This window comes from Pristis pectinata, chromosome 8, assembly GCF_009764475.1.
Source record: "Pristis pectinata isolate sPriPec2 chromosome 8, sPriPec2.1.pri, whole genome shotgun sequence".
Lineage (NCBI taxonomy): Eukaryota > Metazoa > Chordata > Chondrichthyes > Rhinopristiformes > Pristidae > Pristis > Pristis pectinata.
This window is the reverse complement of record NC_067412.1, coordinates 67,703,335-67,728,764: the sequence shown is the minus strand read 5'-3', so window position 1 is coordinate 67,728,764 and position 25,430 is coordinate 67,703,335.

Sequence of the window (25,430 nt, the reverse complement as noted above, 5' to 3'; positions counted from 1 at the left end):
CAGGCTATCATGGCAATGACTATTTTGATTAGAAATTGCATGGACCATTCTGCCATGGCTGTCTATAGGGAAGTAATCCACTGCATCATACCTACTGTAAATAATCCTAATATACCACGTTAGACCTTTTTGCTTCTGTCTGTCTTCTGGTTCTTTCTAACAAGGTTGTTTACCATAAAAAAAATCTATCTTACATGCAACGTACCTCAACAATGTTTGTTTTAATGCTTTGTCAGAATACTCAAAGTAGAGGCAATACACAAAAATGAATAATTATGAATAAAATATTCATAAGCACCTACATTTACAAAATTTTGCATGATAAATATTTAATTTAAAAATTCACTGGAACTAATGCATCAAGAATGAATCCTGATGCACTAATTAATAAGGATTCAGACACAGTGCTATTTATCACAATTGTCTGTTTCACCTGATTTTGGTCAGGGTGCATTGCGATTGATGACTGCCCATACACAGTGGCTGGTTTGAAAGAGATGTATATCAGAATGATGCCTGTCTAAAGCTTTTATTAAGCACAAATTCATGTGTAACAAATTTGGAAAAACAAACATGTGAGAGATTCAGAAAGCACTAAAATTAAGGTGCCACACCAAACACAAGTTGTAGTTCACTTTGAAAGCTGTTTGATCATGGGGTTCTGCTCTGCCTTTCAACCAGATTTTGTTTCATTTGGGTGCACCTATGTTATCTTGAGTGCTGTTGGGCTGTCAGTGTTGTTAGATAATGACAAGTGCAAAGAAATTGGAATACTGGAGGGGAGGCTGAATTACAATTGGAACTCAAGATCCTACTTCATCTCAAGACATGGTCCGGTATGATGCTAATGATGGCAATGCATGTGAAGCAAAAGTCATCATGATAGACCACCAAGTATATGTATGGGTAAGAGATCTGCATTTAGTTTTTTAGTATTGTATACCAGTCTGACATTTCACTATATATCCTAGTGTTCCTAGCATATGTTTCTTTACTGATAATTATGAGTAATTCTCTGAATGTCTTTCAGTGCCAGTTCTACTCTGTTGAGAATGGTTGTCTATAAAATTACACCTTATGATAGATTTGTCTCAGGACTTATTTAGCCACTGTCATTATGAGTGTTGTTGTTTATTCAGAGTTTGATATGGCAGATGTGACATGCCTTAACCCAGGCATAACCAAGAACAATTGTATTGTATGCACAAACATCATATGCAACACTGAATTATTTTAGTTGGATATTAATTGATGCATTTTGAATATTTTGTAATAGCAAAAGTTGACGTAAATTGGTTAAACATTTGTGTTATATTCAGACCATAAGTCATAGGAGCAGAATTAGGCCATTCAGCCCCTCGAGTCTGCTCCGCCATTCGATTATGGCTGATTTATTTTTCTCTCTCAACCGCATTCTCCTATCTTCTCCCTGCAACCTTTGACACCCTTACTAATCAAGAACCTATCAACCACTGCTTTAAATATACCCAATGACTTGACCTCCACAGCCATCTGTGGCAATGATTTTCACAGATTCACCATTCTTTGGCTAAAGACATTCCTCCTCACATCCTTCTATTCTTAGGCTGTGCCCTCTGGTCCTAGACTCTTCCATACTGGAAATATCCTCTCCACATCCACTCTATCCGGGCCTTTCAATATTTGTTAGGTTTCAGTGAGATCCCCCCATCCTTCTAAATTCCAGCAAGTAAAGGCCCAAAGTCATCAAATGCTCCTCATACATTAACCCTTTCATTCCTGGGATTATTCTTGTAAACCTCTTCTGGACCCTCTCCAATGCCAGCACATCCTTCCTTAGATATGGGGCCCAGAACTGCTCACAATACTCCAAATGTGGTCAGACCCACTCCTTATAAAGCCTCAGCATTACATCCTTGCTTCTATGTTCTAGTCCTCTCAAAATGAGTGCGAACCTTGTATTTGTCTTCTTTACTACCGACTCAACCTGCAAGTTAACCTTTAGGGAATCCTGCACTAGGACTCCCAAGTCTCTTTGCACCTCCAATTTCTGAATTTTCTTCCCATTTAGAAAATGGTCTACACCTTTATTCCTTCTACCAAGGAATAAAGTGCATGACCGTACACTTCCCTAGACTGTAATCCATCTGCTATTTCTTTGCCCATTCTCCCAACCTGTCCAAATTCTTCTGCAGACTCCCTGCTTCCTCAACACTACCTGCCCCTCCATCTATCTTTGTATCATTCGCAAACTTGGCAACAAAGCCACCAATTCTGTCATCCAGATCATTAACCTATAACGGGAAATGTAGTGGACCCAACACTGACCCCTGCGGAACACCACTAGTCACCGGCAGCCAACCAGAAAAGGCCCACTTTATTCCCTCTCTTTGCCTTCTGCTAGTCAGCCAATCTTCTATCCATGCTAGTAACTTTCCTGTAATACCATGGGCTCCTATCTTGTTTAGCAGTCTCATGAGCAGCACCTTGTCAAAGGCCTTCTGAAAATCCAAGTGAACAACATCCACTGGCTCTCCTTTGTCCTGCCTGTTACTTCCTCAAAGAATTTCAACAGATTTCTCAGGCAAGATTTCTCCTTAAGGAGATCAGACTGACTTCGACTTATTTTATCTTGAGCTTCCAAGTACCCCAAAAACCTCATCCTTAGTAATGGATTCTAACCTCTTACCAACCACTGAGGTCAGGCCAACTGGTCTATAGTTTCCTGTATTTTGCCTCCCTCCCTTCTTGAAGAGTGGAGTGACATTTGCAATTTTCCAATCCCCTGGAACCATTCCTGACTCTAGTGATTCTTGAAAGATCACAACTAATGCCTCCACAATCTCTTTGGCTACCACTTTCAGAACCCTGGGGTGTAGTCCATCTGGTCCAGGTGACTTATCTACCTTCAGACCTTTAAGCTTCCCAACTACCTTCTCCTTAGTAATAGTGACTACACTCACCTCTGCCCCCAGACTCTCTCGAAGTTCTAGTATGTTGCTGGTGTCTTCCACAGAGAAGACTGATGCAAAATACTTATTCAGTTCGTCCGCCATTTCCTTGTTCCCCATTACTACATCGCCATTGTCATTTTCCAGCGGTCCGATGTCCACTCTTGCCTCTCTTTTACTCTTTATATATCTGAAAAAACTTCTGGTATCCTCTTTCATATTATTGGCTAGCTTACCTTCATATTTCATTTTTTCTCCCCTTATTGCTTTTTTAGTTGCCTTCTGTTGGTTTTTAAAAGTTTCCCTTCTAGCTTCCTGCCAATTTATGCAATATTGTATGCCCTCTCTTTTGCTTTCATGCTGTCTTTGACTTCCTTTGTCAGCCATGGTTGCCTTATCCTCCATTTAGAATGTTGCTCCTTCTTTGCGATGAACTGATCCTGCATCTTCTGAATTACTCTGAGAAACTCCTGCCATTGCTACTCTATCATCATCCCTACTAGGGTTCCCTTCCAATCGACTTTGGCCAGCTTCTCTCATGCCTCTATAGTTACCTTTACTCAACTGTAATACCGATAGATCTGATTTTAGCTTCTCCCTCTCAAACTGCAGGGTGAATTCTATCATATTAATCACTGCCTCCTAAGGGTTCCTTTACCTTAAGCTCCCTAATCAAATCTGGTTCATTACACAACACTAAATCCAGAGTTGCCTTTTCCCTAGTGGGCTCTACCACAAGCTGCTCTAAAAAGCTGTCTCGTAGGCATTCTACAAATTCCTTCTCTTGGGATCCAGTGCCAACCTAATTTTCCCAATCTACCTGCATATTGAAATCCTCATGATCACCCTAACATTGCCCTTTTTACATGCCTTTTCTATCTCCTGTTGTAATTTGTACCCCAAATCCTGGCTACTATTCAAAGGCCTGTATATAATTCACATCAGGGTCTTTTTACCCTTGCAGTTTCTGAACTCTACCCACAAGGATTCTACATCTTCTGATCCCATGTCACTTCTTGCTAAGGATTTGATTTCATGTTTTACCAACAGAGCCACCCCACCCCCTCAGCCCACCTGCCTGTCTTTATGATGGAATGTATATCCTTGGATGTTTAGCTCCCAGCTGTGATCTTCTTTCAACTACAATTCTGTGATGCCACAATGTCATACCTGCCAATTTCTATCTGCGCTATGAGCTCATATACCTTATTTCGTATAGTGTGTGCTTTCAAATATAACACCTTTAGTCCTGTATTCACCACCTTTCTCAAATTTGTCTCCATGCTGCCTGAAGTTAAATTCTTATCCCTTTCTAAACCTTCTGTATTATTTTTTATTCTGGAGACTTCAGTAACCTCTCCTGCACTCTCTTTCCCTTTTACTTTATCCATACTTTTCCAATGTGTTGAACCCCCCCCCCCCCCATTTAGTTTAAAGCCCTATCCATAACCCTAGTTATGCGATTCACCATGACCCTGGTCCCAGCATGGTTCTGGTGGAGCCCATCCCATCAGAACAGCTCCCTCCTTCCCCAAAACTGTTGCCAATGTCCCATGAATTCAAACTCACTTCTCCCACACCAATCTTTGAGCCATGCATTTAACTCTCTGATCTTATCGACCCTGTGCCAATTTGCACGTGGCTCAGGTAGCAATCTAGAGATTATTAACTTTCTGATTCTGCTTTTTAATTTAGTCTCAAGCTGCTCAAATTCCCTCAGCAGAACCTCTTTCCTTGTTCTACCTGCATCATGGTACCCACATGGACCACGACAACTGATCTTTCCCCTCCCATTCCAAATTCCTCTGCCGGTCAGATGAGATGTCCCAAACCCAGGCAACAGGCAGGCAACACAGCCTTCGGGTCTCTTGATCCTTGCGACAGATAATTGTGTCTATTCCCCAGACTATACTATCCCCAATTACAACTACATTTCTCTTCTCTGCCCCCTCTTGAATGGCTCCCTGAACCACGGTGCCACAGTTCAGTTGCTCATCCTTCCTACAGCCTCCACTCTCATCTGCACAGGGAGGAAGAATCTCAAACCTGTTGGACAAGCTGAAGGTCTGAGGCTCCTCCAGCACTACCTCTTGGATTCCCTTACCTGCCTCACTCGCAGTCACAGAGTTCAGGTAACTCTCCCCCGCCCTGATGCATCGCAGTGTTTGAAGCTCAGATTCCAGGTCATCAACTTTGAGCCTGAGTTCCTTGAGCAACCAACACTTGCTGCACATGTGGTCACCAGGAACCACAATGGGGTCCACCAGCTCCCACATCATGCAGCTACAATACATCACCTGATCCTGCATCCTTACTTTATTTAATCACTTGTAATTTGGTGTCTTTTAATTTAACTACTATAACAAAACCTTACCTGTTCTTACCCACTACTCACCTGTGCCTCCTCACCAAAGCCTCTTGAGGAGAAGCCTCAGACTCCCACTGTTATACTGGTCCACTCTCACAATGGCCGCTCCAAAATAGCCCAGAATAATCTCCAAATTTTTGTTCCCTTCACAGATAATTGTCATTTAGACTAATGATTCTCACATACTCTCTTTGTTGAATCTCTACCCCATCATCCCCAACATAGAGAGACAGACAGGCAGACACAAATACAAATACACACACACATACACACACACACACACACACACACACACACACACACACACACACACACACACACACACACACACACACACACACACATGCATGCCTTCAGATGTCAGCCTAGTCTTCAAACAAAAGCACAAAACCTACATTTAATACACTTAAGCCTTATGATGCTAAGTGCATCCACCCTTCTTAAGCCACCTTTGCAGCAAGACCCCTCATAGCACTATGCAACAAACCAAAATGTTTGCCCTTAAAAGTAAGATTTCATGTCAAGAAACCATCTGTCACAACTGGTGGATCCAGTGAGGGACAACACCACCTCCTGAACATAAGCCATTCCATTCCCAATGTCATGTCAGGAAACACACACCCAATGTCTTGCCGCACAACAAGCTGGCTCTGTGACCCTGCCCCAACCAAAAGAAGATTTGTGAATTCAGCCCAACGTACAACAGAAAAAGAGCCATCACAGGCATCAATATGCACCCAGCCACATCTGAGCCCATAATGCTGCCTGCATGAATCCTGCCCCCACGCCTCTATATCTAGCCATGCTGACAAATTGCTCCCATGCAGTGACCGCTGCTCTACATAACTTATAACCCTGCAATTCCAATATCCAATGCAAAGCTGTGAAAATCCATAAAAATACCAGGAAAATTATGCATTATATATTTCCAATACTATTTGAAATCAATACACTTTATGACAGAAATGTAATTTTTTTTAAGTGCTATGTTAATATATCTTGTAGTATTGTCCAGTCTTTCTGCATCACTGGCAACCTCCATCTAGTTAGCTGGGGGATAGGAGCCACCAGAAAGTGAACCACTGACCAAGACCAGCCAATATAGAAGATCAGATACTGGGCCAGTTTGCTCACTGTATCAAAGATGCAGGGGAGCATAGACTGATTATTAATACATATGCAAAAATATTTACCAGACCTCTCTGAGAATTAGAAATGTGTGGAGGGGCGAATCCTAGAAAAACGCTTACCAGAAGAATAATGTCAACTCATGTTTAGGCAGGGCCTTCAACATAACAATATGCCCCAAAGCGTTTCACATGAGGACTATTAAGTAAAAGTTGATGCTGATGTATGATGCATGACTAAAAGTAGAGGTTTCAAAAAAACATCTGAAAAGGAGAAAAGAGAGTAGAAGGAGTGAAATTTCAGTGGTGGAACTCCAGAGATTAGGGCTTTGGCATCTGAAGATAGAGTGATTAAAATTCAGGATTATTATAAGATAAGATAAGATAAGATACCTTTATTAGTCACATGTACATTGAAACACACAGTAAAATGCTTCTTTTGTGTAGAGTGTTCTGGGGGCAGGCCACAAGTGTTGCCACGTTTCCGGCACCAACATAGCATGCCCACAACTTCCTAACCTGTACGTTTTTGGAATGTGGGAGGAAACTGGAGCACCCAGAAGAAATCACACAGTCATGAGGAGAACGTACAAACTCCTTACAGACAGCGGCCAGAATTGAACCCGGGTCGCTGGCGCTGTAACAGCCTTATGCTAACCGCTACACTACGAATTCAAGGAGTACAGGTATCTTGGAGAGTTGTTGGACTGTAGAAGATTACAAAAGTTGGGACGGTCATGGATGAGAATTTTTAAATTGAAGCATGATTTTGAGGAGAGGGGTGATGACAATAGGTCTGAAGGAAAAGGTATGATTCTTGAAAGAGGACAATTCCATTCCCTGATCTTCCAAAAGGCAGTTGATTTAAGTACAATTATGTGCCTAGAAGTTAAAATCTGTATATTAGGAATAGTCAACAAATTATTTTCCTTTAGCAAGCATATTGCTTTATTTGGCTTAATTCCATGAGTTTAAGATTGCTTTGTTTAAAACTATGTTAATTTTGTTAATCCAGATGCACCTTATACTTGGTTCTTGTCATTATATTTAAACTAAACAATCTATCTACTCAAAGGTAAATTTACAAGATGACAGTGTAAAATATCAATTGCTGACTTCATTATGATTGTACAAAGTGTTGTGAAAATCTTGATCTTAATCTTTTGATTGGCAGCATCTGCAAGTGTCTGTATCAGACTATTCACTGTTATTCTGCTTTGGAAGCAACTGGAGAGAGGTATCTTATTATGGCTGATTATCACAAGAAATAAAAGTATTGGAGACACAAGAACTATTGGTTGCATGCTCAATTTCCTTTGGATTAGAAAAATTATTGGGCCGAACAACATAAGCATCATAATTCACTTTGAAAGGGAAAGCAAGCTTTGAAAGCATGCATTTAATTGAAAGGCATTACAAGATGTGAACGAACAGAGTAGCCTCATAATTTAACATTCCCTAATTCTAAAAGTGCAGGTAGATAGCCAGTAGCATTTTTAAGATAATGATGTAGAGTACCAGAGCAAAGATATAATGACAAATTTGTGCAAGGCAATATTTGACCACTGATAGAGGATTCGAGATGGTTTTGGGACTCCATTAGGAAGCAACATTAAATTCGGTAAGAATATACAGTAATGCATTATTGAGGCAATAGAATGGATAAGAAACCACAATTATAATACACCTAAGATAGTGGAATGACTGCCAGTGGAGCAGAAAAAGACTAAGAGGAGATTTAATAAACATTTTTAGTGAATCAGTGCTTCTCAGGGGTTAAATAGGGAAAGATTATTTTCCATGTTTGAGGTGTCAATAAAAAGGGGTCATACATTTTAGATTTTTGTTAAGAGAACAAAGAAAGGATTTGAAGATATGTCTGAATATTGAGTGTTGTATAACCTTGGAATTCTTTCCTTCTTGGAAGTTTACAGGCAGAAAAAATATCATCACATTTTCTTAAAGGAAAGCGAGTTAACTATTGACACCAGAGGAACACATGGGGCTTCAAATAGAAGGTGTTATGACTGATTTTGAATTTCTCCAACAAATAGCCAACAGAAACAAAATGAACTAAATTACATCTCTTTGTACTATAAATTCCTAAAGTTGTGTGTGGAGGAGATAAGCAGTGTAATGTAATAATTACCTAATGAAGGTTCTGTTGGAATAGAGTTAGTTTTGAAATGTCAGCTTGTAGGAGCCAGAGGTTTGAATGGAAATGTGGAGATGGTGATGGTTAGTAGCTGAATGGTCAGCAATGAGAGACTGTGCTGCCGAGGAAGAGCAAATATAAGGTCAATAATGGGATGGAAGGTATAAAAATATGAAGAGGGCAATTTATAAATCCTTCTTAAGGATTACTTAACAATAAACAATTGTCCATCACAGTGTCAGATGAGCAAAAATGTTAGGGGTGAGGAATATAAGATTTATGCAATAGAAGTTACAAAAGAGTTTCATCCACAATTTGTGGTCAAGAATGAAAGAAAATTAATTGATATAAAAGCTAAAATAAGCATAAAGAATACCCCCAGACTTACCAAAACAGTAAGAAGAACATTGCAGAGATCACTTTGCAATCAAAAACAAATCTACAGGTAACTTGTAATATAGAGAGTACTGCAGCCAGAATTTTGCGGACATGTTCTTCTTGGTTTCTAATGTACTTAGATAAATGGTTAAAAGATGAAAAACACTATGCTGCTGGAAGAACTCAGCAGGCCAGGCAGCATCCGTGGAGAAAAGCAGGTAGTCAACGTTTCCAGTCGGGACCCTTCTTCAGGACTGAAGATAGGAAAAGGGGAAGCCCAATATATAGGAGGGAAAAGCAGAGCAGTGATAAGTGGACAAAAGAGGGGAGGTGGGGTGGGCACAAGGTGGTGATAGGTAGATGCAGGTAGGAGACAGTGATAGGCAGGTGTAGGGTAGGAGGGGAGAGCAGATCCACTGGGGGATGGGTCAAAGGTAAGGACAGAAAAAAAAGGGGGTAGAAAAAAAGAGAGATAGGCTAAGAAAGGGAAGAAAAGAAGAGGCATGGTTGGAGGAAGGTGTGGGGTGGGGAGGTGTGTGGGGATTACTTAAAGTGGGAGAATTTAATGTTCATGTTGTTAGGCTGCAAGGTTCCAAGACAGAATATGAGGTGCTGTTCCTCCATTTTGCGCTTGGAATTCTCCTGGCAGTGGAGGAGGCCAAGGACTGACATATCTGTGATAGTGTGGGAGGGGGAGTTGAAGTGACTGGCAACGGGGAAATGCAGATTGTGGTTACAAACAGAGCACAGGTGTTCTGAGAAACGGTCACCTCGTCTGCGTTTGGTCTCACCAATGTAGAGGAGGCCACACTTGGAGCACCGAATGCAGTAGATGTGATTAAGGGAGGTTCCACTGCCCCTGCTCCAACATCTGCCCCTACACCACTTCCATCACCTCCAACCAGGGACCCAACTTTAATACCCTTTAACTATTCACAATGATTAATAGTTTACTATTCATATAAAAGATCTATACATGTCAGAAAAGTTACCCATTTATTATCATATGTAATAATAACGGATCGTCTTTACTATAAACACAAAGACTGGTGCTTTCTACGCGTTTCACATCTGCTGCTAATACATTGCTTGGCAGACTTTTACCCCCTCTCTTAAAACCAGTGCATTAATTCAACTTCTCCCAGAACTTCAGAACAATAGTATTCCTTTCCTCTTCTCTCTCTTTGCATCTTTTTGCTACCTAGAGGCTTTTAAAATCCAAGCGGTACAAGAGCAACCAATAGATGCTAATCCCCTATTCTTTTTAACTTTGGTATTGTTCTGTACTATAACACAGAAACCAATACTGAAGACAGTTTTGAAAAAATTGTTGTATTGGGCTAGATCTTGAATCAAGAGTTCAATTTCAGTTTTGTTGACTGATTCAAATTCTTTAAATTCACAGCAGCACTTGGTTCTACAACCTAGTGCTTATTCAGGTTACACCTTGCCTCTACCTTTACCAGCACTCAATATCTGATTTACCTGAATTGATTTCTTCTTTGTCTGTTTGCTTTCTGAATTATTTAAAGCCATATTTCTTCACCCCTCTCAGGCTATGAAGTAAACCTGGATAATCAATTAAGTCCTGCCTGTGATAGTTTTGTCAAAATCCCCTGTAGGTTGCAGGAAAACAAGCAGAAATCTAGCTAACGGAACAGTCAATCACTGTGATCAGCATGTGTATTCACACAGGTCTCCAAATGGGATCCTTAGATCTCCTTTTTGAATCAATAGCATTCCTTCACTCTTCATACTTCAAAACTTCATCTCCAGTATGTCAGAATCTGATCAATATCTGAGAGAAATACAGTGGGTAATCTGTCTTATTATAGGGAGATGTCTGATGGGACAGTGGCTGAAAGATGTGATAATGAGGTCAAGCTAAAAGTATAGTTTCACCTGATCCCATTTACCTCATCTTGCCTATTTATTTACCCAAATTGAATCTTACTCTCTTTAAAACTGTGGTTGCTTGTTCTAGTAGTCAACTGTGTCTAATATTACAAATGTTGTTGGTCTGTGTTTTTTTTTTCCAATTTGAATATAGGTTGCATTGGAGTTTTGAGGATGACATTAATTCATAAATGTGTTTAACTCCATAGGCCAGCTTTCTGTTTGGAATAGGGGGGTGGGGTGGGGTGGTGGGGGGTTGATATTTGGATCAGTTGCAACAAAAATCATAAAAGTTGTGTTTCACCTGAAAGCAAACAATGGTATTAAGGAGTGATTGCAATCTTGGTTTATATTCAGAGATGCCATTACACTTCATTATACCAAGAGGCTTTTTACAGAGTTTATTGTTGATATCATTATTTGAACTTGTGGAGCCTTGAGTTAAGAACTTGGTATTTTTCTAAAGAGACTAAGATTTGCCGCAATACCTACTTTGAAGTTATTATATCCCACGTCAAAAATGCACTACTAACATGGTGTAAATTTTATATCCTGTTCCCCAATCCACATCTTTAGTTGCAAGCAAGGTATACCTGAAGTGCCATAGTATACTGCACCAGGTATTAACACATTTGAAAAGAAGAAGAAATTGGAGTCTATTGGTTGTTCTTGCAGTACACAGATCTTAAAAGCTTCTAGGTACTAAAAAGATGCAAAGAGCACATTGGGAAAAGGAATTTCATTGTTTTGAAGTTCTGGGAGAAGTTGAAATAATGCAGGTTTTTGATTTCAATACAGTGAGAATTCAGAAGGGCACCTGTGTGCAGAAAAATCTATTAGCAGCTGAGGAGGAAAAAGTGGAGTTTTCAGTGGAGCATGGTATTGAGAAGGAGGGATAAAACACATGTATGAAGCTCACATGTCCTTATTTTGCCCCTAGTAAAACCTATAAGTTTTTCCTAAATATCTGGTCCCACTCGCTGAGTGAGACAGTGTTCCATAACTACAGTATATGAATGTTACAAAGCACAAAGGCATGTTGGAGGTGCTGTGGTATCATTCATATTTTATAACTCACACAGGTTTGAAAGAGGATGTTGTGTGTTAGGTTGTTGAAAATGGAATATTTGAGGAAGAGCAGGACCTACAAAGCAAAACCAGACAAGTGATGACGTTTTATTAGGGCTGCTTTGCTGGTTTATTCCTTTCTTCACTGGTTAGTAAACATCACAGTAATAAGCAGTGTGGATTCTAGCCTCAGGCAGAGTCAGATTACATGAGAGGCCACAGCAATGTTTATCACCAAAACCTGACGGGACCATGAAATGCAGATTTGTTTTGAGGGCTCCAATATGTTTACGTGAGATCAAATAGAAATGATGGGCTCCCCTCTGCTTTCCTGTTGATTCCAATTACTGACCCCTTTTAATCATGTATGGTGCCAATATGAAAAGAAACTATGAAAACTGCTAAATTGAATAGAAACAGATACTTTACTAATCAGACTATCATAAATATAGGTAGAAGGTAAAGCAAGTACTTCAGAAGGATCCACCACTTCCAATGTGAAATTAAGTGGTAAAACAGCCTAAACTAGAGTAAAAACCAATTAAGTGGAAACAGTTGGTAGGTTAGGCAGTATCTGTACTGAAAAATTTCTTCTTTCACAGGATAGCGAGTCTCTGAAATTCTCTTCCCCTGTGGTTAGTAGAGGCCAGATAATTAGATATATTTGAAGTGGAGATAGATAAGTATTTGAAAGGTTGAGGCATTGAGGGTTATGGTGAACTGGGACAGAGGAGGATCTGAGGCCGGCATATAACAGCCATGATCATATTGAATGGTGGGGCAGGCTTGAGGGGCCTGATGGCCTACTCCTGTTCCTACTTTCTTGTCTTCTTGTGAGAACATTGACCTTTTGTCAATCCATGACAACCTGGCTCCATCATTCCCTACTCTCATGCCTACTCTCCTTTCCTGGCACTTTACAAGTAAATGCAGGAGAAAAACTATCCACCCATCGACCTCTCCCACTGTCCTGGGCCTTAAATCTACTTCAAAATTAGAGAGTAATTTTCAATATATCTTACTGCTAACAGAGCTAAATTGAAACTTTTCAGCTCTCTGAGTGCAAAGAAATCTGGACCTTCTGGACAATGTGGTACTTTTCTCTGAGGCACATTGCAGCCCTCTAGTGTTAATATTAATTTTAATAATTTTAGATCTTAACTAGAGCACCCACTTTCTCTTTCACATGAAATACTGCTTTTATGGCATAGTTGGAAGCAGGGTTTCTGGAAGAACATAAAGGGAGTGGATTAATGGTGAGCATATGGACACTCCAATTGAATGTTGTGGTGGCAAGATTTTGGTATCAACAAGATTTTTGTTCCATTATCCTTCAAGGTTGTTCAAATCTGTTTACTTCCAATTTTTTATACTTACTATCTGGGCTATTCACTCTGGAATATTTCAGCTCTTCATACATCTTGTATGCCTCATGTATCTCTTTCATTCATTGATTTCCCTCAGTATGCCTTCTGTTTTCTCATTGTAATGCAATTTAACTACCTTACAAGTCACTCTGGTTCTTTCCTTTTTATATTTTCTGTTTGATTTCAAATTTCCATCATCTGGAGTTTTTTGATCTTGTTTATAGTGTTAAGAGCTTGTCTGTTACAGAAGTCATCTCTGTATAGAAATGTGTCAACCTACATTAAACACTCCATCGATAAGGATATTTATATATCTATTTATAAATATTTCTAAGGAGTCTTTCTGCATATGTTTGAACTGTAATAATCCTCAGATAATTTCTAATGCCAATGAGACCAAGAGAGACAGCAACATGAAAATAATAGGCAGGCAAGGGAATAGTTATATTCTCAGACTTACCTTCAGTAATACCACAAGAGATTGACGAGAGTTTAAAATTATTTTCCAATTTCACCACACTTTTGACAGATTTGTTTAATCATTGGTGCCAACAATCTCAGGAATAGCAAAGGATCCATTTCTTATGAACATAAATCACAAACATTGGGCCATGTTGTCTGATCTGCTGACCTTCAGTTATAGTTGCTGATCCCCTCACCTTCTGACTGCTCAAGCTGCTTCCCCGATGTTTGGTTGAGCTCCCACGGAGCTCAGAACCTCCAGGCCTTTGGGAGGGTGAAGGAGACTCATTGATGCATTTAGACACTGGAAAGGTGGGAGACATCTGGCTGTGAGAGATTCTGGGAAAGAATGGAACTCAGGTAGATTATGGTACATTGGGTGGGGGGGCAGGGGGTTGCTAGTGAGAAAGGGATTGATTAATCCCTTTAGAGGCTGTGGCTAAAAATATTTTAAATATCTTTTAATTTTTTAAATAAATTCCCACTCATTCTCACCCCAATTATACCCCTCTAAAACAGTTCACTGCTGAGAAATTTCATTAAAGTTTTTCTTGTCAATCATCTATGAATTGAAGAAAATTACATCATTAGCATGCCTGAAACCAGTCATGCAGTCTTTAGCATGTACTGATGATGTCTATGCAACACAGAATTTGCCAGACAAGCTGACTTGCCAAACACTATCGAGAGCTCAGCAAGGATGCCAAGGTCAGTAGAATGGCATACATTCTGAGTGTAAGGTTATTCATATATTTAGTTTTCGGGATCTGGGCATCTTTGGCAATGCCAGCATTTGTAGCCCATCCCTAAATACCATTGAGAAGATGGTGGTGAGTCTCCTTCTTGAACCATTCAATCCTTCTGGGAAAGCACTCCCATAGTGCTGCTAGGCAGGGAGTTCCAGAGTTTAGACCCTGTGATAATGGAGGACCAGTGATGGTGCGAGGGGATCCTGCAGCCTGTGTTTCCATGAGCCTACTCCCCTTCTTGATGGTAAAGGCTGTGGGTTTGGGAAGTGCCATTACTGTAGCCTAGGCCAGCCACTACAGTGCATCTTGTAGATGGAGTTCATTGCAGCCACTGTGTACCAGTGCTGGAGGGAATGCATGTTTTAGGGTGTTGATTGTGGTGCCAATCAGGTGGGCTGCTTTTCCTGGATGGTGTCAAGGTTCTTAAGAGTTTTTGGTATTACACTCATACAAGCACCTGGAAAATATTCTTGATTTGTGCCTTGTAGATGATGGAAAGAACTTAAAGTGTCAGGAGATGAGTCACTCATTGGAGGATATCTAGCCTCTGACCTGCTCTTGTAGCCATGGTATTTATGTGGTTTGTCCCCAGGATATTGATGGTGGATATTCAATGATGGAAATGCCCTTGAATGTCTTGAGTAATCGGTCAGATTTTCTCTGGTTGGAGATGGTCAGGCTTTCCATTTTAGTGGTATAAATGTTACTTGTCACTTATCATCCCATGTCTGAATGTTGTCTAGGTCTTGCTGCATGCTTCCATAGACTGCTTCCTTCATCAAGATGTTGCAAATTGGAGAAATTCCTCACTTCTGACCTTATGGTAAAAGTATGGTCATCGATGAAGTAGCTGAATGTGTTTGGGCATAAGACAGTTCCCTGAGGAACAGTTGCAGTGATGTCCTTGGACTGGGATGACTGATGTCCTACAATCACTATCTTTCTTTATGAAAGGCATGTCTATAGTCATTGGCATGAAGGCTCCTTGACTTCAGTTTTACTAGGGTGCCTTGATGCCACACTTGGTCAGATCCTACCGTGACGTCAAGGGCCGTCACCTTCACTTAACCTCTAGAACTGAGCTCTTTAGTTCATGTTTGACCAAGGCTGTGATGAGGTCTGTAGCCAAGTGGTCCTGATGAAATCCAAACTGGCCATTGCTGAGTGAGATATTGGTGAGTAGGTGACAGCTTCCATAATTTTTCTGATGATTGAGAGTAGACTGATTGGACACTAAGAGGCTGAATTGGATTTGACCTGCTTTTTGTGAATTGAGATATTTGGACAATTATCCCCATTGTCAGGTATATGCCAGTTCGTAACTATATTGGAGCTAAAACACAATACAAGAAAATAGGAGTAAGTGTAGGTGATCAGGCCCTTCCAGCCCACCCCACTATTTAAGATGATCATGGCTGGTCTATGCTGGTCTCAGCTCCTCTTCTGTGCCATTTCTCCATAGCTATCTATTTCTTGATCCATCAAATATTTATCCACCTCCACTTTAAATACTTCAAATGATCCAGCTTTCACCATCTGCTGGGGCAGAGAATTCCAGAGATTAACCACCCTCTGTGAGAAGATACTTCTACATACTTTAGTTTTGAATGACTTGCCCCATTTCTTGTCGCCATGTCCCTTTGTTCAAGTCTATCCCACTCATGAAAACATCCCAATATATACCTTCTGAAGCCCCCTTAGGATCTTGTATGTCCGAATAAAGACTCCTCATCCTTCTGAACTCCAAGGAATACAGGCCATCTCTCATGGTAGGACATCCTATCATCCCAGGAATTAGTCTGGTGAGTCTCCTCTCTATTGCTTCCATTGTTATTACATCTTCTTTAAGGTAAGGGGACAAAAACTGTATGTAGTATTCCAGGTGTGACCTTGCTGACACCCTGTACGATTGCAACAAAACCTCTCTATTTTTAAACTCCAACCCCTTTGCATGAAGGCCAAAATGTCATTTGGTTTCTTAACTACTTGTTGGAGCTGCCTACAAGCTTTTTGTGATTCATGCACTAGAACACCTAGATCCCATAAGTACGGGTTCATCAACTAAGGTAGAACTGTAGGTGATGATCAGGAGGAAGTTTCTTTGTTCTTACTTGATCTAGTCCAATGAGACTTCATGAGGTCGGGAGTCAATGTTGAAGACTCCAAGGACCACTCTCTCTGGCCTGTATACCACTGGGCAGCCACCTCCGGTGGGGCTGTCCTGCTGATGGGACAAGACACATCCAAGGATTGTGATAAAGGAGTCTGGCACTTTGTCTGGCATATTGTATACAGAAAATAGCCATCAAGTGGAAGGTTAGTGACCTGGTCCCAAAGCTGACTTTCGGCTTTCCAATGGTACTGAATCTAATTGTAGCTCTCCCAAGGTTGACCTTTCTGGGACAATTAACTCAGCATCAATAACAGGTAATTAAGCATATGATGTATTTCATCTACATTGTTGAGAGAATCTACCTCCACACTCTCACTGGAAAACTAGAACTCCAAATGGTGTCACGTTCTCATCATTCTAGGAGAAACTCATAGTGGTATTTCATCACAAGTGCTCTAAGTAAAATACATCAAAGTAATTAGAATGTGTTTGCATATGTATATTAGATTAATTATATAATAAGCTTCCAAAACTTAAAAAGACAATCAGTTTTACTATTATTTAACTGGGAGGGAATATTTTGTTAGGCTAAGAGGGAGAACACATTAACAAAACCTACTAATTAGATCCAATTTACATATCAGTAGGTTGACTAGAGAGAAACTTTCCTCTACAACTTGAATCTTGTAAATGCCTATTATACCTTGGGATTGCTGTGTTTTTAATGGTAGTTTGCTGCTGTTTTCAGAGCAGCAAGGTGGCAGCAAGATACAGTAAGTAAAGAACTGTTTTATTTTTCAGATAATCACCTTTCTACATTGTATTAAACTGGACTTCTGATTAGTTTTCAGCTGGGAATTATTTCACAAGTTTCATTGTCTTTCTTCCATTACTCGTTCATTGCATTATCACCTGTGTCATAATGCATTAAATACTGTCCTTTGGGATGACTCAGGCACCGTGGGGGCTTAAGTCATCCCAAAATGAATGGATGAAAATCTCTTCTCTCTGATAGGACTGTGTCCTTTTACCGCTGGGAATCCAGTTTCAAACTCTGGCCAGATAGCAGTGATAATGAGATTCTTTCAGCAATGTGTCCCGAGTGAAATGTGGGTTTTCTCATCCAGTTTTCAATGGACATGTGACTGTCCTTTTAGCTTTCACTGAAATTTAGTGCTGTACAATGACCCGGAATCATAAACATCGCATTCGGTGAATTTTCCTTCTGAAGTTGGGGTTTGGGCATGGTTGCATGGTAAAAATGGGCATCACTGTATTGCAGTTAACTCAAGCTGGGTATGACTTGGATAAGCTATTATAAATGTTATCACTGTAATCCCACAATTCATTGTGCTAAACCAAAGCAAAACCAGTTGCTGAGATTGGTTGCACTACATTAACCATTACCACAATGAGTTTTGAAATCACTATTTTCTGGTGAGATTGACCCTTGTCGGTGTTACACACTGTGGCATATATTGAATACTGCAGGATGTGAAGAAAATTTAATCCCCACAACAAAATACAGTAAAGACAAGAAATCTGAAACAAAACCAGAAGATGCTGAAATATTCAGCAAGTCAGGCACATGATCTGTAGAGAGAAATTACGTTAATATTTCAGTATGACCCTTTGTCAGAAATGGTGCTGGTATGTGTTCATTGAAGATGTGGTTACACCAAATCATTTCAAGAGAGAAAATTTATGAAAAATTAACCTTGTGTATAACAGGACTGTAAATCAGGAGGTTAACAATTTTTTCTTTCTCTGTGAATGCAACATTATTGTATTAGTATTGGATTGACATGGAAGAATACACAAAAGAAATTAACCGTAATCCGTAAATACTGTATATATTTTTATGCATGGATTCAGAAAAAAGCTTATCTACAGAAAGATTAACCCATTGAATAATATAGAGTAACAACAGAAATTAACTCATTGACTAGTTATTGTATTTTTAACACATTGAATATTGCATATCATTAGCAAGAGATTAATAAACTGAATGCTTCATGTCATGAACAAATGAATTATCATACTGAGTATTTCCCACCAGAGATTAACCCATTTAATGTTTCACACAATGGGAAGAAAAATTAACCTATTGAGTACTGCACACCATTTGTAGTAAAATTCAGTTTGAAAATAGATTCATCTATTGTATACTTCACACTGTAAACTGATATTCCCCTTCTAAGTACAATTCAATATTAAGGGAGAATTTGCCCATGCAATGCAGCTCACTATATGTAGCAAGATTAGCAAATTAAGTGCCATATATTAAGAGCAGATATTAACCCATTCAGTTGTGTATGCCTATTATTAACCATTGTACAATGTAAGTTTCAGTTGGAGATTATAATTGAGTAACAGTGGCCATCAATGATATCATGGTACGATGTATTTTAAACAGAAATTAAATCAATAATTGACTATGATAAATTGCTTTTAATTACATCAGCCCACAAGTACTGATGATCATCAGATTGATTAACCCATTGTGTACTCTACCTTACCATAGTCTGGTTTCTATATTTCAATTACACATCACTATTCTGCTGATGCATTGTACCACAGATCTGCACTTGTGACATTTTTTTTATTGATATTGCTTAATTGGTAGTAGCTACAGTATTAAGCATGGGAATTCCATTGATTTTTCCAATGCAGTGCTCGATTTAGAAGAGGATGCATTTTAATATTCACATCTTTGGTTTCAATTCTCTTCATGGCCTTGCCTTTCCCTGTCTGCAACTCTCCAACCCTTAGATAATGCATCCTCCCAATTCTGCACTCATGTGCATCCTTAATTTTAATCACAACACCTTTATGGAATTTACTTTAAACTCTGGAATGTCTTTCTCAGCCTTGTTGCCTTACTGATTCTCTGTGTTCCTTTAAGATCCTCCTTAAATCCAACATCTTATCTGCCCTATATTCCCTATGTGGCTTGGTGTCAAACGTTAATTATTAAACATTCCTGTGAAGTTACCAGGGATATTTTGCTACATAAATGCAAGTTGTGTTGGAAGAGGAGTTCATGCAGAGGCAATAAAGATAAATGTGAATGCAGCTGCCCACTTTGTCTCATCCCATGAGCTATGTTTTCAGACTTGGCATACCTACTTAGAAATATCTAAGAAGACCCATCTTCATTATTAACATTTTATGAAGCTTGTTGTCACAGTCATATTGCATTCTATAAACTGAAGTGAACATAAGTTTTACAACAAACACAGCCTTAGCCAGAACTGTAAAGAATACTTTTTGCACAATTTTTCCATGGCTCCATTCTTTGTGTTTGAAGATCTGGAATTCAAGACTCACTTAAGAATCTTGAGCATAAGCACCTAGACTGCTGCTCCTGTGCAGAAGTGAGGGAGTATTACATATGTTGGAGGTGAGATGTTAAAAGGAGGCCCCATGTGATCTTCCTGTGAATGTAAAACATTCCATGGGACTACTCTGAAAAAAAAAGCAGGGGCATTACACCAAGTGTCCTTGTCAAGTTGTTTGTGTGAGCTCACTGTGCATAAATTGGCTTCTCTTTTTCCTAAAACAATGACTACACCAGATATACTTCACTGGGTGTAAAATGTCTTGAGATATTCTGAGTTGATGAAGGATGCTGTATCAGTGCTTCTTTTTCCTTTTAGCAGTTCCTGTCAATGTTTGTCATATCAATTAGCCATCAATCCATCAAAACTTGAAACAACTGAGGTTTTAAGCACATTCCCTTGACCTTCAAGGGCATTACCAGAGCCAAATATTCAACTCTGCACCAAGGAAAAGATTTGAATTCTCTTGAAGCTGAATCACAGTCTGCCTGCTGGTCTTCAGCTAAAAAGAATAAAATGTGAGCTCCCTTGGAATAGAATCCAACTGTGCTTCACAGATATCTCCAGCCTTACGGAACCAGGCATATAAAAATTCATTGGCATGCTAACCTTGACAGCTCCTGATAAAGCAATGCTCACCAATGATGCAGCAATGATGCAGGTACCGTATTTCAGTGAGGCCACCTTTACAGAAATGCAGATGCCTCTCACATCATTCCTTGCTGAGGCAAGAGAAGTGAACGTGACCTCCTACTGAGATATTCTTCCTCTCCTCTTTCTTCTTCCACAAGCTTGCCCTGCTGTATGTATCGTCCACTCTCCTCCAAGTCACGCTGCACCAAAGGAAATGCCAAGTAATGCAACCACTTCAGGGGGCAACTGAATTGTGCAGGTTTCAGTTTAAGACAAAATCCTTTAACACTTAGAGTGTTGCACCCTGAAGGCATTGCGGAAATGTAGATGCCTCTCACACTGAACTGTTAAGAAGTCCTGGTACCTAGTCCTCATGGAATCATTGCAGTGGCCAGTAGAAATCAATCAGCAAGTTGATTATGTAAAAAGTACTGATGGGATTCCTGCCTGCTGCTGAACACATGTTCAGCTCTGTGAGCTTAAGTGAAAACATTAGGCAGAACACTGAACTCCAGCTTCGCAGCTTACTGTGTATGTCTCTTGTATTTTAGATGTTTTAACTATAAGGGCAGGCATGAATTGCAATACAAATGCACACGTGTACTAATCATTATATTGGAAGCAATCTGGGAAATGCAGTATCCTACCACTCAAGTAGATGAAGAGCTTTGACTAGATTGCAGGCTTTTGCTAAATGATAGGGCACTTGCTTTCGTCAAGGCCCTTAGTAATAATTCATTTGTTTATATGGAAAGGATAAACTTCCCATTAATGTGAAGGTTGTGTTGGACAAGGGGAACGGAATCTTACAAGCGTGAGATGTCAGCCAACAGCCTTATTTTATTCTATTTTGCACCAATCCACTGTACCGTCATTATTTGAATTTTCAAGTTTTTAGGGGACTAAGTATACCAACTGCCATCATAGCTACTGACCTCACTAAGAAACACCCATTTAGAAGTGTAATGCAATGGCTTACTTTGATTCTGTTTGAACTACGATTGATAAACTGCAGCTAAAATGTCAATGTTTGGATAAATTGAGTGTTTTTTGTTCATTGCTGAAATGGAGGGGCAGGCACGGTCATTATGCCACTGCTGGGATTCCACTATAAGTCTAAGTTCTTTCTATAAATTGTTTCTCTTTACTTAAACCTAATTTATATACTTTTAGCATTTGGAATAAAAATAGAGTGACACTCCAGTGCCAAGCCTGTGTCTCTATGTGCATAAATAAATCACTCCAACATATTAAGTGGCTTTAGACTCTATTTGGAATTGGTGGCAAAATCCATAACAGTTATATATAAAATTAATTGAATTTCTTGGTGACTAACATAGAGCTCCCGACTGTTCCTTCTTGGCCACTCAAGCATACCTGCTGCTGGATCACATTGTGGAGGTTCAACAACATACAGCCTCTGCATGAAGACAAGGTGTCTGCAGGTGTATGGTGACTGTGGGCAGTGATTTTGAATGGGGAATCTAGGCCAGAGTGATTCAATGTTTTTATGCCTTTTTTGAAATTTCTGCAATATTTTTGCTGTGTTAGAAGGTGGTCTGTGGCCATGAGCTTAATGAAAGTTCTCATGTAAAGAGCAAGCTTGTCAATCAATCTCAGGTTTCTTTCTTCCTTTCTTTTTTCCCTGCTTTTCTTGCTTCTGAAACCTTTTTTCTTTTCTTTCTCTTACCTTTTTTTACAACATACATTCAACATTGAAAGGATTTCTTTAAACCTATTCTGCTACAAGACAAATAATTTAACGTATCTTAGAATTGGCACTCTATACTATTTGACATAATGTGGAGCTGGCAATGTGGTTTAAAGCAGGATATTTTATATATTCTGTGGTTGATATGGTGGATTAACATAACACTGTGATATTTAACATTGTTTATTGCTTGCAGAGTGTCCTGGGGCATCACTGTGCTATTTATCAAAGCATTTAATCGTCATAGCAGTATTATGGCACTGTGTTATTAATGTAATGTGGAACTAACATGTTGGTGTGGAGTAACACTATGCTAATTTACATTGTATGTTTCTGGCACAGCTGGTATGAGCCTGCAATGCATTATTTAACATTATGTGGGATTTATAAAGGGGCATTTCTTGTGATGGCCAGCTGGCACTAACTTTACTGGCCTTCCTTATCAGAAGATAGACAAGTGGTCTTAGGCATTGATTCTTTTTTAAGGAGAGTAGCAAATTACCTGAAGGCTGTAATACACCCCAACAGGCTTCTGCAGTGGTGCTGAGCTCTCCACTGAACTCAGCAGGATCTTCTGGCCCTTGTGCTACTGACAATCCAAGTAGTGCTGATCTGGATCAGCACACTGGGATTGCTAGAAGAGGTGAAGGCGTAACCTTATGGTTGGAAAGGTCCCACAATGTGAAGGGCCTTGCCAGTCAACCCAGGACTGTCTTCCTATTGGTAGAATGTGTAATGGAGGCAGACTGGAAGAAGCTGTGTGCTCTGACTGACATACAGCTCACTAACTGGTCCCATGCTAGTTAACTGATGGTGGGGATGGAACATTTGTCTGGCTGGTGCTGTGCTATTTGGATTAGCATGGACTAGCATTCTACTCTTTCATCAATATTATACTTCCAAATAATTTGCTACACTGTTTAAGAGAAACAAATTATTCTCAGAGAAGTTGTCACTGATGACATTATATTAACCTGTACAACCTTGTCACCTCCTTTACTACTGGAAAATCAAATCCAACTCTTCAAGCAACTCTAGGAATGAAAGCCAGGCAATGTACCCTTGTGTAGGCAAATATGAACCTAAACATTCACAATTGCATGGCAGCAGAAAAACACCATCTTAGTGAGGATCTTCAGCGTTTACACTGGGTAATCAATTCTCAGATACTGCTATCAATGGTTGATTTCAATGTGGTTGAATCAAGTACTCTTCTAATTATTTGCATTTTGTTTAATGTATTGAGTACTTGATAGTAACTTTAAGATATTCTGATTGGTATTATTTTTCTAAAAACAAAGTTAATTTTTGAAACATAATTCTTCTTTTCATTCTGAACAGGTTTTAATTTTTTCTGAATGTCAGAGCTGCTCAAAAACATTTAACCACCTGACAGATTTGACAGCTGCCAGAACTGGGAATGAGGCTTTGCTGGCAGTCAAAGCGACCAGTGGTGTTTTAGCGCAATGCTTCTCCATTGTGTAGTGCCTTGACTCTGGACTCTGGGATTCTCCAAGCCAGCAATATAGGCCCTCCATAGCCATACCAGATAAGCTTTGGTGTAGAGTGGCTGTGCAGAGTGATTCTGGCTACCTGACCCATACCATCCAAATCCTGGCCAGGTTATTATCTCTACACCTGACCCACAAATTGCACCTCTAGTCAGCAGAGTGCAACCATTCTATTAACTTTGAAGCTTTTGGGATTATCATAGCAGTATGATTCAAGGCCTCGAGTTAAATGCACAGTATTGTGTGATGTTCCCAATGTTGAATAACAGTACACTTGGCATTTGATACTGTAGAAGCACATACATTTTTTTTCAGATCAGGAATTCATTTTACTGTTCCAATCCTGATGAGTGTGTTCCTTATCTTCTACTGGTCACTTATATCGACAACCAACCATTCATGCTCAGAGCAGTAAAAATAAACTTCTAATAATTGTATGTCTGATTGGCATTCCCTAAATCCTTCAACAACTTCAATGACTGACAGATCAACATCTATAGTTACTAACTCAGGAGTGCAAGCTCCAGGTTCAAATCTTCATATGAATTGCAAGAAAAACAAAGACAAAAAATTTGCATTAATATATATTACTAAATTAATATGTAAGATACATAACTTGCATTGTGTTAACACTCCCTCCCCTGTTATGGCAAACCCTGTTGACCAGAAATTCTCTTTATCTTCCCACATATGAAGCTAAATATAGCAAGATGTCAGCAGAAAGAGAGAGACCTTGCCACTGCATTCTAGCTTTAAGGAACATAAATACTCCCCGATGACTGCCTCATCCTTTGTAGGAGGATTGAATGGTCCCCATAAAAGACTGAGATTCAGTATCAAATGATGCAAGAGCACAAACCAATAAATTGATTTAACGTTTAATAGGATTTACCATTCATTCATTAGTATATTTTTATTCATTACAATCCTTACTGATATATCAGTAAATAATATAACACAAAATAACTTTCCTGTGTTACACCACAAAACCTAGCACAGATCCTGGAAAATAGTGAAAAACTTCATGGGTGACCAAGTGTGGTGGTGATTTCTAGCTCAGTTTAAGCTCTGGTGGCTTAAACTCTATTGCTAACTCTCAACTTAAGAATGCAATCTGGAAATGCAGCAAAAGTTTGGGTATGCTATGAAATATCTCCTACAGCTCTGATAATACCATTCATGCTTCTTCAAAAATATATAGAAATAAAATATGTTTAAAACTTGATCTATTATTGTGCTATTAGATTCATCATGATTTTCAGTACTAAAACCCAAAGAAGCGTAGATCTTCTGTAGGATGACAGGTTTGAAATTATTTGCCTCGTTGATTAAACACAGCATCACAATTGAACTATTATTGGAAAATCAGAAAAAAATAGCAGGACATTTAGCCCCCTACACCTACTTCATCCTTCAATAAGATTGCAATTGATCTGAGTTTCAGTCTTAATGTTTCCTTGCCCAATCCCCAAAGCTCTCAATTCCTCTTTATTCATAGCCTTGAATATGCTGAATGATTTGATACCCACAGCTCTCTGGCCTAGAAAATTCCAAAGATTCAGAAAGAAAAAATTCATCTTCTTCTCAGCCTTAAGTCTAGTCATCATCTTGAGACCATGCC